The sequence below is a fragment of the Oryctolagus cuniculus genome, chromosome 6 (genome assembly GCF_964237555.1).
Source record: "Oryctolagus cuniculus chromosome 6, mOryCun1.1, whole genome shotgun sequence".
In the NCBI taxonomy this organism is placed as follows: domain Eukaryota; kingdom Metazoa; phylum Chordata; class Mammalia; order Lagomorpha; family Leporidae; genus Oryctolagus; species Oryctolagus cuniculus.
In genome coordinates this window covers 43,530,762-43,548,667 of record NC_091437.1, presented here as the reverse complement: position 1 = coordinate 43,548,667, position 17,906 = coordinate 43,530,762, and the positions used below count along the sequence as shown (strand labels likewise).

Genomic DNA, 17,906 nt, shown 5'->3' with positions numbered 1-17,906 from the left:
CTTCATTTTTTTTTTAAGATTTTATTTATTTATTTGAGAGTCAGAGTTACAGACAGTGAGAGGTAGAGGCACAGAGATAGGCCCTACATCTGTTGGTTCACTCCCCAGATGCCCGCAACAGCCGGAGCTGCACCAATCCAAAGCCAGGAGCCAGGAGCTTCCTCTAGTCTCCCATATGGGTGCAGGGGTCCAATGACTTGGGCCATCTTCCACTGCTTTCCCAGGCCACAGCAGAGAGCCGGATCGGAAGAAGAGCAGCCGGAACCAGAACCAGCGCCCACATGGGATGCCAGCACCGCAGGCGGAGGACCAACCCACCGCACCACAGCGCCAGCCCCATTTCTTCATTTTCGAAACCTAACAATTTTTTCTGTACAACAATGCTCTACTGTAAAGATTAGATTAAGAGCCTCCTACCAATTTCACCTCCCAGATCTCTCTCCACTAAAACTCACTTTGTACAGGCTCTTTATTCTCAGCAATTTATGATGGCTGCTAGGGTCCACCATAACAAGTTAACACACTTTACCTGAACTTCAAATTCTGGCTCCATTCCTGTCTATTCCATTTTGTGCCTATTTCACCCAAAATACCTTATTTCACACGTTTTCAATGTCTAGAAAAAATTCCTGTATTCCACAAAACTTTAGCTAATCACCTTGATCCATTATCATTTCTGTGGGGTTTTTTTTAGTATTCAGTGCCACAGAATTCAACTGAAAATTACTCAACATTAGGATATCTTCATTGATACCAAAGTCACCAACTGAAGTTATGTAACTACATTTTATATTGTATTTCCAATGTCTATAAATTCTTCCATAGTAGAAGGTTCACTGGTGTTTAAAATAATTGACAATAACATACACATAAGTGTGTATCCTCAAGTATATATGCTTGTCAACACTCCAACTAAGAAGGCCAAAGTTTACAAGGAGAAAACAGAAAAACCAAAAAAAAAAAATTCAATATTTGCAGATAGAATACATGCAACAGATAAGTTACAACCTTTCTTTATAATTATTCATAAGATATATCTAATCTTATATTTTCTGAATGTGTCTCATAAAATATTAACAAGTATTCCAGCAAAAAATACTTCAAGGTCATCATAATTTCACAAATGTTTTAAATAAAAGAAAATGTGTTTCTCACTGCAAAACATCTTAGGATACGCAAACGCCTGTGTCTAAGAGGGAGACAGAGTTCGCCATGCTATCAGAATGCACATCTGGACACACATTCTTGACAGATATTACTGGAAATGCTCATTCGGCACAATGCTTTCGTTTCTCAAACCATGAAACTGACGCCACATAGTACACTGGATAATTAGGTACAGAACCAGTAGCTGATGCCAGGTTCCTTGCTGTGGACTCCTTCCTCATTCTATTATCTTTCTCAGTGTTCTCTGAGCTTTCCCAACACTGGGCTTTCCCCAGACACACGCAGACTTCCATTTAGAAATTCTGTGTGATAATCTGGCAACGTGTGATTCCTATTTTCTGGATGACAAAAGTGAGGTCTCAGAAAGGCACAGCATCTTGGTCAGAGCCATGTAGGCAGGGACTAGAAACCCATGGTTGCTGACTCCTTGCTCACTTCTTGACAAAACGTTCACATGGGGAGGCATAATCTGCTGTCTCTTCATATTCAGCTAAAACAAAGAAAAATCTTATTAGAAGTATTTTGTTTCATGAAATGAGTACCAAAAGCAGAAAAAACACATTCTTTCCTTCCCAGAAAAATAAGGCTATTAATACCCAGCTCTGAATGCCTAATAGGACTTAGGGAGACAGTGTATAGTCAAGCCAACATGGCTGGTAGTGGTAGGAGTCATGAGTCTTATTGTAACCATCACTACCTTTGTGTGTGTGCATGGTGAAGTTCATAATGCAGAATAATAACCATTATCATCATCATTGTCACCCCTTGAAAAGACACCAGAAAGTCCATAGTTACAGAAGAAGTATTATCATTGTATAGTATAGCTTCTATAGGTTTTAAATTTTGCCCTTTAAAAAACTTTTTTACCTTCTTGTCCAAGAGTAAAACCATTCTAACCTCTATTTGTTTTGCTAGCCCACTTGTTGATACCAATATGCCAACTCTGTGTTTATTTCAAATTGAGGAGTAAAACTCAAGTGCCTTCAGGGGCCAAATAATAGAAAATGATTATACCTAAGATTTATGGGCATGTTCATGATCACCTAAAACCCCTCAAACTGAAGATTCTAAAGAAGACAAAGCAATGACACACACATACTGCATATAAGGTCTCCTGTATGTACTGGACTTGAGATTCCTTTTGATGCAGAACAAGCCATCATTCCTTCTGCCCTTCACAAATGATTTCTTTGCTCCCGATTCATTGCAAAATTCCTCCTCTAGTCCTTAGATATCTCTTACTACAATCCTGTCCTGTTCCCAAACTGTAATGTATAGTTAAAATTCAGAAAATGTCAACTTTCAGCACTAAGGACTGAAGGAAATGTCTCTTCTGGCTGGAACCTTCCAGAGGCCTTGTTCTGGAGTATTTAGATGGCTTAGATTGAGAAATATGCATTGGATAGAGATCACCATTCGCATTCAATTTTTCCAGACTTGTAAAGAAAGAAATTACTGGAAATGGAACTAGAAATATCCATAGCAACTGAAAGAGATTTTCTGAGCCTGAGATGTCTGCCCAGGCCCCCATAGCACAAAGCTTAAGGGATGAGAAATCTGTAACCTTGGCCAAAACCTGCTTTAACAACGTGATGCTTCCCCAGTTAAACACTCTGTGATAGTCACATGACACTATTCAGCAATTAATTTCCACTGAACCAACATTCCTGCTGTGTCTCCTCAGGACAAACCAGGTACCAGGGCTTTGGATTGGATGGCAATTCTTAAATTGTGTAAAGTTACACATTTCTGATGTTGTGACCCAAAAACTTTCAAATTTCATAATCTAGCAGTTCTCAAATAATCCTCTTATTTCATAGGTAAGTGGTTATCTGGGTAGGTTGAGTAACTTTCCAGTTCCCATGGGAAATACGTGATGAACTGACCATGTCAAAGCATGACATTTCGCTAGCATTGCACTTTACAATATTCATTTTCCCCCCAACTATGGAAAGGAAGGATAATGATACAACTTGCTTATTGCCTCTCTTTGATATTCTTGCTAATATCACCTAGACCAACAGATGCCACTTAGACTTGGTAACAAACTCTTTGTTAACTTTAAAACTGAATGTCGCTCCCCCTCTTCGTGGAGGAACGACACAGGACCCTGCGCTGTTCTTTCGTCTGCTCGGCCCTCCCCGGGTTTGCTGCTGGTTCTTCCCGGGTTGGCTACTATCCCTTCCACCTCCGTGGAAGGGCAGTTCCCCCTGGCCACATTCCCCACTTCCGCAGGGGAGCGGCACACCGCCGGCCGGCTTTCTCGGGGGCTGCACGGGTTCCCTTAGATGTTCCCCATAGATGTTCCCGGTGCATGCCGTCTCTCTCCTCCTTTATAGTCCTCCTCCGCCAATCCCAACTCGGCTGCCCACACGCCGAGTACGCTGCTCTCCTCCAATCAGGAGCAAGTCCTACAGTTAATTGGTTGAACTGGAGGCAGCTGTGCGGAAGCTGTTTACTTCTCTCCCAACGCCACATTGTGGGAGAGCAGATGCATAGAATAAGTCTTAATTCGAGTAACTTAGTCTAGTCCGGATTGCTCCCCACACTGAAGTCCTCCACCTCACTTCTATGTACACACACTTCTCCCATTTCAGAGAAGAGATTTCATTTAGCAAATCCCTCTTCACTGGAATATACCCAACTGAGCTTTCTGAGCTACATCCTGAAGAGATGCTGTTAATCTCCTAAATCCTTTAATCACTATCCTGCAGAATCCGAGCCAGCCCACCCTTTGGACGGATTCCACAGGGTCCACAAGAGGTTATGGAAAAGCTTCCCTACAATTACAAGAGAACAACCCCCTCTCTGGCCATTTATTTCACTTTGCCCTAATAGTACAGTCATAAAGGTGGTTTGTGCAACTGCAGATGTGGAGGACCAAGGGAGAGCTCTGGGTGTCCTTGGAGATGGTCTTGATGATATAATCTACCCTAAGTATCACTTGAGCATATCAACTGAGCACATTTCCTGCATCTGGCACTTGGTCCAGGCGCTTAGTCTTAGTTTCTTATTTAATCCTCTCCACAAAGCCATGTGTTAGGTTTTTAGTATCTTTAGTTTGCAGAGAGGGAATGTGTGGCTTTCTTAAAATTAGCAACTTGCTCAAGGTAAAGACACCACGTTCTAAGTGGATTAGGTCCAGAGCAGTCTGACCCAGAGCACATGTTCTCCATAAAACACCATATTGCTGAAGCCTTCAGAGCTGAATCATAACCCAGGAATCTTGCTTTACTGCAAGAAAAGGCACCTGAAGCCTAAAGCACTTACAAGCACCTGTTGACTGAATAAAGAGATCTTGCATCCTTTCTTCACTGGAAGACTCTTTAACAGTTGTGACTAGTGTATATGTGGGGTGCTACTTACACCTACTTGGTAGGGGGGCAGTGATCCTACAGTGTACAAGAAAGAAAACATCCCACAAAAATAAAGCAAAACAAAAGAAAAAAGAATTCTCCAGCTCAAAATATCAATAGTGCTTAAGTTGTGAACCCCTGGTGTGAAGAAGCCAGCCAGACTTATAACCATAGCTCATAAAGCAATTTTTCATCTTTCGCTTCCAGATCTTCTCTCCATATAGATTTCATGCTTTCTGTCCACATCTAGAATATTTGCTTCTCTACCAGAATTCACAAACACAGGCCATATGCTTTGGTAGGTTCTAATTTCAAAAAACTGGACAAGCACCCAGCACTCCTGATTTTCAGTTCTTGCTATACAATTTTCTGATTTGCTGGGATACAGTGGATAATTATTTATGTTAAGCCAGTATTTGCAAGGCAGCAAAGCAGAACCCCTAGGGTTTGGTTAATATTCAAGGAAGGCATCAAAAGAATAGTGGTAAGAGTTACTCCAGGCTGGCGCCATGGCTCACTAGGCTAATCTTCCACCTTGCGGTGCCGCCGGCACACCGGGTTCTAGTCCTGGTCGGGCCGCCAGATTCTGTCCCGGTTGCCCCTCTTCCAGGCCAGCTCTCTGCTGTGGCCCGGGAGTGCAGTGGAAGATGGCCCAAGTGCTTGGGCCCTGCACCCCATGGGAGACCAGGAGAAGCCCTTGGCTCCTGCCATTGGATCAGCGCGGTGCGCCGGCCGCAGCGGCCATTGGAGGGTGAACCAATGGCAAAAGGAAGACCTTTCTCTCTCTCTCTCACACTGTCCACTCTGCCTGTCAAAAAAAAAAAAAAAAAAAAAAAGTTACTCTAAAGTCATACTGCCTAAGTGGAAGTGCTGGTTGGGTGGCTTATTGGCAGAATAATAACAACACAAAGTTATTCCATCTCTCTGTTGTTCAGTCTTTTGTATTCTTCCCTATAATATACAGATAGTAATAATGCTTACTTCAGTGAGTTGGTCGGCACATTTCGTGAATGAATATGTGTAATGCATATTGCCTGACAGTATCTAGAAGTTTTAACTTAATTTTTCCAGAAATCTGTGTATACTCCTATAAGCCAGTATGAGAGACTTATATAGTTGTACTCATACTAATACAGTCAATCATTCTGAAAAATTTCTGCATGTAAATGTAGAATTCAAAAGCTACTACATTTAATATAGCCAATGCTATGTAAACTACCCTGAAGGGCAGAATGGTTACTGTAAGTAGGTAAAAATGTCAGATAGCAAAAAGGAGTGGCAGGTAAATGAAAATCTGGGGAATGGTACAGCTTGCCCAAAGAATTTTTTAAAATAATCAATATTCTCTGAAGCCATGTGCATGCATACACACACACACACACACACACGCTCCTCCAAATTGGATATCATATTTTCAAATTTGTCAGCTCCTCCCCAGAATTTTGGTAACTTTTATCTCATTTTCCAAATGAACTATATGTAGTGTCTTGCCTAATGTAAAGATGCTCAGATCCCAGAGTGGGTGATCCAGAGCATGATACACAGGTACAAAGCCAAATAAAGCAGATGTCATCTTTTCAAACACAGGATGCACTCATCTGACCAACTTAGCATACAGTGAATTCTTTCCTTTCCTCTCAACCCAACCAACATGAATTGTTTAGCAATCAATCCTAGGACTTCTGGCTCCATCTTTTAAGAAAGCATGTATTTAAAGTTTTAAATTCTGGGGCGGAGGGCTGTTGTATGCTTCAATCTGATAATTTACCTTTAAATTGACTGGGAGGTGAGGGATAGGCATACAAATAAACTTTTCTCCTTATCTTTTCCAGTTAATGCCACATGTATCATTTTTTATCAATCCTCCTAGAAATATACTTTATTTATATTTTATATTCACTAGCTTTCAAAAACTCTTGCATTTTAATCAAGAGAGATGTTTACACTGATTACTTAGAGATGTGTTATTTAGCCAGTATACCATGAACATTCAGCGGTTATCTAGCATGGTATGAATCATATTCCAAGGAGTAAAGTGTTGAGCTTTATGGCATTATTTGAGCCTTTGGAATTCCATAGTGTTGCAGAAAGAAAATAGATGTTGCAGATAGATTTCAATGGCTAATTCCCTTGCCTGCCAACTCTTAGACCTTTGGTAAATTATTTAACATTTTTAAAGCTCTATCTCTTCATATGTAAAATGTATCTGTTTTGATTTTTATTTTATAAAAAATTAAATTTTATTTTATATTTATAAGGTAGAAGATTAACTAGCATATCCAAGGTTAGCATCCTTCCTAATATATTCTAGGGTCTCCAAAATAATAAATTTTCTTTCCCTTCTCTCTTTCTGATGTACACCTTCACTAGGACTTAGTTTATGACCTACGCAAGACTAACATACATTTTCTTTTCTTTTTATTTTTATTTATTTGACAGGTAGAGTTATAGACAGTGAGAACAAGAGAAAGGTCTTCCTTCCATTGGTTCACTCCCCAAATGGCCACTACTGCCAGCGCTGCACCCATCCGAAGCTAGGAGCCAGGTGCTTCTCCTGGTCTCCCATGCGGGTACAGGAGCCCAAGCACTTGGGCCATCCTCCACTGCCCTCCTGGGCCACAGCAGAGTGCTGGATTGGAAGAGGAGCAACTGGGACTAGAACGTGGCGCCCATATGGGATGCCATGGCGCCGGCCCCCGACACATTTTCTTTAATATATAAGCATTCCCCCAAAAAATCCATGAGTCACCCTCAGTTCTTCCTTCCCTTTTCTTCCTTGTTCCCAGAGTTTGTCTCAGCAATCAACTGTGCTTCTCAAATACTCCTTAAACTCCCAATACTCTACCTCTTCTGTTACCAAACCACTCTGAGTTGCAATTTCTCCCACTTGAACCACCAAGTCGCCTCCCTCTGTGATGGTTTTGTTCCTACTTTGCTCACCCAGCTAAGAGTCTACAAAGTCTCTTCTATCTTCCTGCAGCTTAAAATTTTTTGATGACTTCCAAGATCATGAAGTGTAAAATTCAGTTCCTTGACATAACCTACATAGCCTTTCTCCAACTCAGGTTATACAACCATTCCTTTGTCTTATCTGTCCAACTGTATCAGACTTTTTATTCTGCTCCTTGAGCTTAACAAATGCTTTTCCTAGTCTCTTTGCATTGAGATTTTCTTGGTGCAAAATATCCTTCTCTCTGCTCTTGACATGGCTAGCTTCTTTGGGTCTCAGAGAGATCTTCCATAACAATAATAATAATGATTTCTAATTTAGGTCTTCAGTAATTTGTCTTCATCACATTATACTTTTTCTTCCTCTTAGCTTGTAACACAGTCAATAATTTCTTGTTTCTTATTGTTTACCGCTTCTAATAGATGACTAACTCCATAGATGCATGAAAATATTTACCTTTTCACAACTGTATTCAAACCATAGCCACCTGCCAGTACTCAGGGGGTTCTTAATACAGCTCAGTGGACAAAGCAAACGCCTGATCAACATGAAAATTGTGTGTGAATCCATGTTGATAGTAAGGCAACCAGGCACACAACACACTTCATTACTGCTTTTATCATGGAGCATGCGGTTCATCAGCAACTATGACGCAAAATAAGAATAAATAAGTACTTGTTAAATTATTCATAAGTGTAAGGTCTATCAAGGGCCAGCAGCATTTAAGGCTCAGGATTCCCACATAAGCATTCGGGGCAGAATGGGGGTTAAACAACTACTTAAATTGTATGGCTCACCTAATGTTATACATACAAAAGGAAGTAAATCTCTCTTCTCCAGGTTTGTTAGCTCCAGATATTGCCAAAGATGTAAGTTTGAAGAAAATAAAAAGAGTATGCCAATTAATTTCCTCAGAGAGAAAATTTTAAGACTCTTCCTTAAACAACTTGATAATAAATACTGGAAAATCCCAAAACAAAATACAGAATAAATAACTTATTACCACTTGAGTGCCAACTAAATGGGAGACTATGGTAAGAGGTGTATGTGTAAGTGTTCTCTTATTTACAGCCATATCAAGTTTGAAATGATGATAGCCTTACATAAAAATCATGAACAGGGATTAATATTATAAACAATAGTCAAAGGATTAAAAGTGCTATATATCTGTAAAATTTTGGAAAAATTAGTAACTCTCAGAACCTGATTCCTTCCCTAAAGATGGAACCGGAAAAAGTTCATATGTAGAAGGGGCACTGTAGATATAAAAAGGACTATCTTTCTCTCTGTCTCTCTCACTGTCCACTCCGCCTGTCAAAAAAAAAAGGGGGGGGGGGCGGGAATCTTTCACTCTCTTTGTGTTCCCTATGGTCCTTAGAGGGGCAGCATGAGCTCCATTCTCATTTTATGATTAAGTAAAATGAATCAGACAGGTTCAACAATTTGTTTCAGACAAAGCTGTCTTCCAAAATGTTTTTTCCATCATATTCTTGTTTCTCTTCAGGTGAAATCCATTTCAAGAGTTGCAACCTGTGCAAGGTACCTACAAAGGTGTAAAGACAAAAAGGTACCTCTTTCTTACCTCTTGCAGCTCTCCGATATACCACTTAATGCATAAAGTCAGAAACAGATATTGGTAGAGTAAGTGACAGCTTTTATTCCGTGAATTTAGAAGCACCACAAAGCACCCACTGTCAAGTTTCCCCAGAGGTTCCATCAAAAGGTCCCAAACCACTATTTTGAATTTTGACTGTCTTCTGAAATACACCATGATGTGCACATCCTTAAGTTTAACATATAAAATTGTTAGCTTTTGTCTACTGCCTAACTCAAATAAAACCACAATAACAAATTGCTTGGGAAAGAGTTAGGAATGGAACACAGACATTTAACATGATAATGGGATGATATGAATCTTAAAAAATTGGACTAGAGCAAGTCATCACAGGAGAAGGGGTGCTCTGTACCCCAATTCCTTCCCTTTCTTAGTTCTCCCCATTAATCCAAATAAACACTGAGTACCTACTGTGTATTATGAAACATTTAACACAATCCTAGAAAACATAAAGATCTCAGAGATGTTTTACAGCTTTATACACCAGGAAAAGGAGTTCAAGAAGTGAGGTTATCTTGATTCACATTAAGATCCCAAACTTAAAGGTCATAAACATCTGCCCAGTGCCTGTCCTGTGTAAGACACTGGGCGCAGAGCAATCACAGAGCTCAGGGAGCAGGGAAAATGAAGTGATACAGGCAGCAAACTCAGTCAGTTGTGTGAGGCAAGTCTCCAGCTGTAGAGTGGAAAAGCCATTCTTGATTCCCAGCCTCAAATACCCCAATAGCAGAGGCAGCTCATTAACACAGCAGAAGAACAGGGGCTGGTATTCTGCAACAGCACTTGAAACCACTGCCTGTGATGCTGGCATCACATATGAGCATCGGTTCAAGTACCAGCTGCTCCACTTCTGATCCAGCACCCTCCTAATGTGCCTGGGAAAGCAGAAGAAGATGGCCCAAGTGCTTGGTCCCCTGCCACCCATGTGGAAGACCTGGTAGAAGTTCCTGGCTCCTGGCTTTGGCTTGGACCAGCCCTGGCTGTTGAAGCCATCTGAGGAGTGAAATAGTAAACGGATCTGTCTCTCTGTTTTTACCTTTTTTTAATTGAAAGAGTGACAGCAAAATATTTTTAAAAAAGTGAAAGGGAGGGTTACTGTACTTGCTCTCCTCCCTGAAAAGAAAATAAAGTGAACTGCTCCAGATGACAGCACCATAACATGCAGTGAAACAGAAAGGTTCAGCCCACCCCTTAGCTTACCCTAATTCAACAGCAATGTTGTCCAAAATATTACTTTTGAGACTCTATGTGCTTTAGAGAACTAAGGGAGACTCACCATTAACCAAGGAGACTTTTTTTTGCTTTTAAAGATTTATTTATTTATTTGAAAGTCAGAGTTACACAGAAAGAGGAGAGGCATAGAGAGAGAGAGGTCTTCCATCCGATGGTTCACTCCTCAATTGGCCACAACAGCCAGAGCTGCACCTATACAAAGCCAGGAGCCAGGAGCTTCTTCCAGGTCTCCCACACAAGTGCAGGGATCCAAGGACTTGAGCCATCTTCCACTGCTTTCCCAGGCCATAGCAGAGAGCTGGATTGGAAGAGGAGCAGCTGGGTCTCGAACTGGCGCCCATATGGGACGCCAGCGCTTCAGGCCAGGGCGTTAACCCACTGTGCCACAGCGCCGACCCCTAAGATGACTTCTAAAGGCATCCCAGGGAAATTCCATAGAATTTTGGTGGTAAGGAAAGAATACATCATCTCTCACCTGGCTAACTCTTCTAAGAAGAAAAGCTAGCAAGCCTGTCCAAGTCTAGAGGAGTATGAGGCAATTAAAGTCATGGAAGGTCAAACATCTTTCTCCTCGCCTCTGGCACCCTTACCTTCCTTTCGGTTCACTAAGTGGTTTGAGAACATTATACACAGGATGGCTTGGGACTGGCTAAGAGAGCACATCTAACAATTTTATTCTGAAGCTCAGTTAAGTCCTATCCCTGGGCATATTCAGCAAGATGTTAAAAATAAGACTTCAGCAAGGCCTTAATACAGAACTGATGTGAAATTCCAAAATAATAGATTAAAATATGAAGAACTGACAAAGGATACATACAAGAAAAGCCACCATGGTTTCAAGATGTAAGGGTCAAACAAATGGAGGAGAGTAAATCAATTAATATGGGTATATATATTTTGGAGTCCATGTCCAAGGTCACCTGAGATTTCCCACTAGGCAATCTACAGGGAACTCAAGGTAGACGTGTGTTACTTCTTCAGGAAGAACCTGCATTCTCAGACTTAGGCAGGTACAAAAATGTATTACTGCTTTCCATAGAGCAGAGATAAGCCAAGTAGGATAGACAACCCTTCTGGAGACATCTAAAGTGCTACTCAAGAGAATGAGGCGTGAAGCAGCCTATTCAACATGGAAATGTCTTGTCAGCTTTTTCCATAGTGGTGTAGGATTTGTATTGCTGTTCTTGGTTTAGGCATGTCCACAGAACCCAGAGATTGTTTTGCAAGGATGTCAGTTTATCTGACTAGTCCCAGATGGCACAGAATTATCCAGCCAATCAAGAACTGCCTCCTTGGCCATTACTGTCAAGCTGGTAGGGTCTAAGACTTCAGCCAGCAGGTAGCAAGTAAGAAAAGGATGAGGACAAAGAAAGCTATACAACCCCTACTTCTTCCTTCAAAGGTAGACAGCCACCATCTCAAAGGTATGTTTGAAAAAAAGAAAGATGCTTAAGTTTGAATGAGGTTTGAAGGATTGATACGTATGTCAGATAAGGCATTTGAAATTTCTTTTAAATATATTTGACAGGTAGAGTTATAGCCAGTGAGAGAGAGACAGAGACAGAGCCAAAGGTCTTCCTTCCGCTGGTTCACTCTCCAGCACCACTATAGCTGGTGCTGCACCAATCCAAAGCCAGGAGCCAGGTGCCTCTTCCTGGTCTCCCACGCGGGTGTAGGGGCCCAAACACTTGGGCCATCCTCCACTGCCCTCCCGGGCCACAGCAGAGAGTTGGACTGGAAGAGGAGCAACTGGCATTAGAACCTGGAGCCCATATGGGATGCTGGTGCCGGGCATTTGAACTTTCTGAGCTGAGCCTGTACTTTACATCTTAAAATACTATCTGACTGCAACTTTCTACTGGGCAGAAAAATCCACTAGGAACCAACCACCCAAACTTTTCTGGTAGAAGAAAAATATCCCTACTCGTTCTTCTGGAAAACAGCGAAGAGAAAAAATATTGCACTGTAATTATGAGTTGTGCTTATTTGACATACTAATTGCACATTTATTTAACACTTGTCAAGTGTCAAGCACTATGACAGACAAATGAATACAATGGTGAATAATCCTGTAACAGGATTCCTCCCTGAAAAGAGTTCCCTGTCCAGTGAGACGTAACTGTTCTTCAAAGCAAATTAGTATGAAGACAGAAAATGTAAGATTTTAGATAGTTCTCATTTGGAGTTGAATTCCAACTACTCCACAAATTAGGCAGAGAAAGCTGCCTAACTGCACTTTGGTTTCATTTTCCAGTAAAAGAGAGATAATACAATATACCTCACAAGATCTCAATGAGGATTTAAGGAACATGACTATAAAGTACATTGCATTCTTCTTGATTTGTAAGAACCTTAAAAAGTAGTGGAGGTACCACCAAAACAGTCCTATCAAAACAGGCCAGTACCCAGATAACATGAATGGATCCTGCCATTAACTATTTTCATCATAAAAGTTAAAATGAAAGCCTATTTAACAGAGAGAATTAATTATCTCTAAATAACTTATGTCTCATTACTTATCTATTTAATACTCCATAAAAATTCCTGCTCAACTGATTGTAATATTTTTTATTTCCTGAACTTTTATTGTATAAATAATAAGTACCACACAATCTAGGGTTTAATCACCTCATTTCTTATGCTTTAATTGTCTTCTTGCACAAAGGCTTATCTCCCAAATTATACTGTAACAGCTCACTGAAAATAGGGCAGACAATAACAGTTTGGAATATTTGCTACAGTATTTTAGATTGTCAACAACAACAGGAAGAATTGAGCAGAAAAGACATAAGTTCTAAAACTTATTATTGTATGCAAGTTCAGGCTATTCTGAGAAGCCATTGTAGGCACAAACATTAAATGGCAATCTTTGTAATCTCTTCTCAAAATAGAAAATACTGTCATGATCAAGGCAGACAAACTTCCCGATCCACACAAATTAAAGACTTCTTTGGCCTAGAGGTGGGTCTCACATCTTATACAGACAGACAGGTTGAGAACAAACTTCCTCAAACAATTTGTCGAGTTGAATTTCAACATGGAATCTCAGTGAGTGTGCCGATGGCATTTTGAAAAGAATTTCATTAAATGTTGCTAACATGTCATAAGCTCCCTTAAATGGAAGGGTAATGGCTCATAACATTTGTAAGCTTTTTAATTTCATGGAATATGAGCAGCATAATCAGGACCTATTAAAGTCAATCAACTGTGCCAAGTGGGGCTACCTACCTTTGTTTTGTTTCTATTTTCCTTGTGGGTATACCCCAGGAACCAAGAGGCAACAAGCCCTAGTAACATTCTTTAAGGCTAACACTGGGGTGTGATACTCGGAACAAGCGCTGATGACGTCCTCACTGCTGCGCTTAGGTGTGTGGGCTGAAGAGTCCGACACCTCTTGAGGAATGGCTTTGGCTTCTGTCAAAGAGATTTCTCTTTCCATTTGATTCAGTTCAGAAGGTGCAATTTTGCACGGATTCTAAATTGTCTGACCAGTGTAACTGGAATTATTAAATGAACATAAACATTCTTCCTTATATTTTCAAGACGTAGTAGCATCAAACTGCAAGCTCAGCAAGACTTGTCTTGAGTTTCTTCCTCCTATTATGAAGACTTCGCTGAGAACAGAGTCTATTTGTAGTGGGTTAAGTGGCAAAGACTACTGTAAGCATCCTATATACATTTTCTCATTTACTTTTCTGAACTCTATGATGCTACAGTTACTCATATTATAGGCAGAGAAACTAAAATGCTAAGACATCAAATAATATGCCCCAAGTCACAAAGCTAATTACAAGAAAAGCCATTTCAGTGCATTTTTTCTTATTCTACATCACAAGTGCTTTGCTGCCAGGCAACACTACCTCCACACACACACCCTGTTTAAGCCTGTCCATGGACTGGATGGATCCACAGAGAACATTTCCATGTGGAAAGAATCCGGGACCGTCTAACATGGCTGAAGGCTACAGAGTCATACAGGGAGAACTGGTATCATAGTCCAGGGAGAAGCATACCTCCAAATTGGCAAGGCAAAACAGAGTCAACAATTAGGATATTGCAAGGCCACAAACAAAAGGTAGACTGGAACTGAGATTGTAGGCGGAAACACCGGGAAATGGAACAGAGGAACAGAACACACAAAAAGGTTAGCTACGCCAACATTCTGAGCACAAGGAACAGAATGATTTCCATTTTTGTGTACTGCCTAGGTAAATCGCATGCCTAGGGTTGATGGCTTCATGGAGTGGGGCAGAACTAGACAAGGTCATCATGTAATCTTTGTGGCAAAAGTAAAAATAAAAATCAGAATGATGTATACACACATGATCTCTAAATATATTGTCTGCATTGATTATAATTCCTAAAAATGGTTAGTAAAATCTTTAGTTATTCCCTTACCTGACATTACTGTCTATATTTTCTATATTTTCATCTTTTTTTCCCACATCTGAAACTGGAATCAAGAATGGCTTGATCTTTGGAATACCGATGGATTTTCTAAGTTGACAATCGTTTCATTTTGGTGGACTCAGAATGAGAAATCAGAAGACCACTTAGAAATCCAAAAATTCAGCTATGATCCGAGGTTCCGTTTGAAAACATAGCATGAAATACTGCAGGCATACTGGGGATTTAATATGCATATGAGTTCTTGACCTTTTTCCAAGTAGGCACTGCAGTGCAGTTCCAATGAAAGTCACAAACATAGAGAAGTAACAGTGCAGTGACAAACAGCCCAATTTAGAAGATCTGTGGTTTTAACAAAAGAAAAAATAGCCTCATAAGATATGAACACATAAAAAAATCCACTGAAGAAAAGCCATCAGAGGAGGTGTAGGCAATGTTCAGACAAACAGTAATCAGTAGAGCCAAGAATAAGATGGTCTCCTCTTCAGGAAACTGGCAAGGATTCTGCCATTTTCCTTGGGCTACGGAGAAGGCAGGACAGGCAAGCAGTGGGGAGGGGCCAATGTGTAACCACTGTCTAATGATTCTAGGTAGCAGAATATTCTGTCTAAAGACAAGGCCTTAAAGTCATCCAGGATTAGAAAGTTAAATGTGTTCTTCTGAAGCCTTCAACTGTTCATTTCTAAATAGAAAATCAAAAGGGTACATCCTTCCCAGGACCACAGTCAGGCATAAACGAGATACTTTTACATTAATACTGTGTCTGTTAGCTATCATATCATCAAGTTTTAACAACATATTATTTAGATTCAAAATTAGCATACATTTAGGAGCAATTGATACAGGCTGAGTCCTTGCCAAGGCACACTCACACTTCTTAGTTCATCTTGCCTCCACAGCAACAAACCTTTTAGTATGTCTTAAAATAATAAATATTCTATGAAAAACAGAACAGCAAAAGACCTGTAGGCAATTAAGCACAGTTTAAAATTTTCTAAGCATTACTCATTTCATGGTAGAAATTTGTTAGTGATCTTCAGGATGGTTTGAGTGTCCCAATATCTACAAAGAGTGCTTTACTCCATTACTTAGCCTAGACATGGTGATTTTCTTGGGCGTTAGATTTACTGTCTGAGGATGCACATGTAAAGCCATGGATACTACAATTTGTGAATAATTTAAGGCTTCTTTCCAATGGCAACTTTAGAAATAGACTTCTTATTATCAGTGTCAACTTTAAAATCAAAACACACAGCTTCATCTCTAATGCATGTTGCTGGATCTCATTAGACCACGAGCCCTGTAACACTCTATTTGTAAGGACTTTGACATAAGGTATCACCTATTAAGAGAAGGCAATACCCATCTACCACCTACCACTGCACTGAGATAGGTCATCTTTTCATACTTTTAAGATATCAATCATAATTCTGTCAACTCCTGTTTTCTAGGATTTTAAGACATTTTATTTACAGGAAAGGAAGAGAGAGAGAGAGAGAAAGAGTGTGTGTGTGTGTGTGTGAGAGAGAGAGAGAGAGAGAGAGAGAGAGAAACACTATCCATCTGCTGCTTCATTTGCCAAATGACTGCAATGACTGAAACTTAGGCTAAAGCCAGGAACACGGAACTTCATTTCGGTCTCCCATGAATAGGGTAATAGGGGCCCAAATACTTGGATCACTGCTGCTGCTTTCCCAGGTACACCAGCTCTGAGTTGGATCTGAAGTGGAGCAGCTAGAACTCAAATCGGTGCTATTCTATGGGATGGCAGGCAGCAGCTTAAACCACTGCACCACAAGAACAGCCCTGAAACCCTGTTTTCATTACAGTTCTTGTAAAGTTCTGTCTTGGTCCAATTGTACTGCTATAAAAATACCACACAATGTGTAATTCGTCAACACTACAAATTTATTTTCTAGTAGTTCTAGAAGCTGGGCAGTTCAAGATCAAGGCACCAGCATGCTCAGCTGTCTGGAAACAGGAGCTCTTTACCTCCGAGAGGGTGCTTTGCTTTGCTGATGTGCTCTCCAAGGAGGAAGACAGCAATGTCCTCACAGGGCAGAAGGCACCCAGGGGCAAGAATGGGCAGAGTCTGCATGAGATCTCTTTGATAAGGGTCTAAAGCCTACTCTCAGGGGAGGAGTCCTCAAGATCTCATCACCTCTTAAAATCCCCATCTCTTTCATTATCACACTGGCCATTACACTTCAATATATGACATTTGGAGGTGACACAGTGAAGCCACAGCACTCTGCAACTCAGGTTCTGCTAAGATATGATGGAGAAGAAAGTAACCCTTGGTGACTCAGTAAGCCCTTTGCGGCAACCACAGAAGGCACAGGGGTAAATCCCACATCTCAGGAAATTCACAGGGAGGGGCAAATCCAAAAACCACTGAGAATACCAAGAAACCAGTGAAAGACTTGCGTTTGTTAACAAGTGACATCAGGAGCAAACACTGGAACTATGAGAGAAGTCATGGATTACTGATTTTAGAATAAACCCAACGCCATTTTTCATCACTTAATGAACTACATCTAAGGATTATTCATCTTTCCATAAACATTCCTCTCATATTTTTTAAACAAAACTGCCTGAATTTTCACTGAGGACTAAAACAAATCTACACAGCTTGATGGGGGAAAACTTCAATTATCATACCATCTGTCCTTGCCTTTTACTATAGAGAGATCCCATTTTTTATTTTCATGACTCTGATGTTGCAAGACGGAAGCTGTGGCTCACTAGGAGAAGAAATATACATGAATGCACCAAGCAAGCAAGAAGGCATGAAAGTATGTCTGTCTCATGCTTTCACTGTGCTGATTTTACTCAATCTACCTCTCCTTTTCCTTCTCCCTCCAACATGCAACAAGTGTGCCCACAAAATGTGTATCAGCCTTAAGAGCCTCCTTTACTTTGAGACCATTTGGTATTTGCCTAGAGGCATAATCATCATTGACTAAAAAAAAAAAAAAAAAAAAAGAATTCATGGAAATGGAAAGTCCCACACTCATAATTTAGGCAACTGCCATTTAAAACATCACTGGTAATGATTTATAGAACACTCCATCCAAAGGTTATGCTTAGCTACTGATGCAGTTCACAAAACCAAAATAACAGCAAGCAGTTGCTTATCATTTCATAGTGCAAGGAAGTGTCTTTTTCAGTCTCTAAG

The 17,906-nt window shown here is 40.5% G+C and overlaps 1 protein-coding gene across 6 annotated transcripts in view; it reads right to left on the bottom strand.

Annotated features, from left to right (window-relative positions):
- Positions 1–17,906, bottom strand: part of SGCD (sarcoglycan delta) — a 1,063,424-nt gene that overhangs the window by 202,000 nt on the left and 843,518 nt on the right. The gene's annotated exons all lie outside the window — the stretch shown is intronic.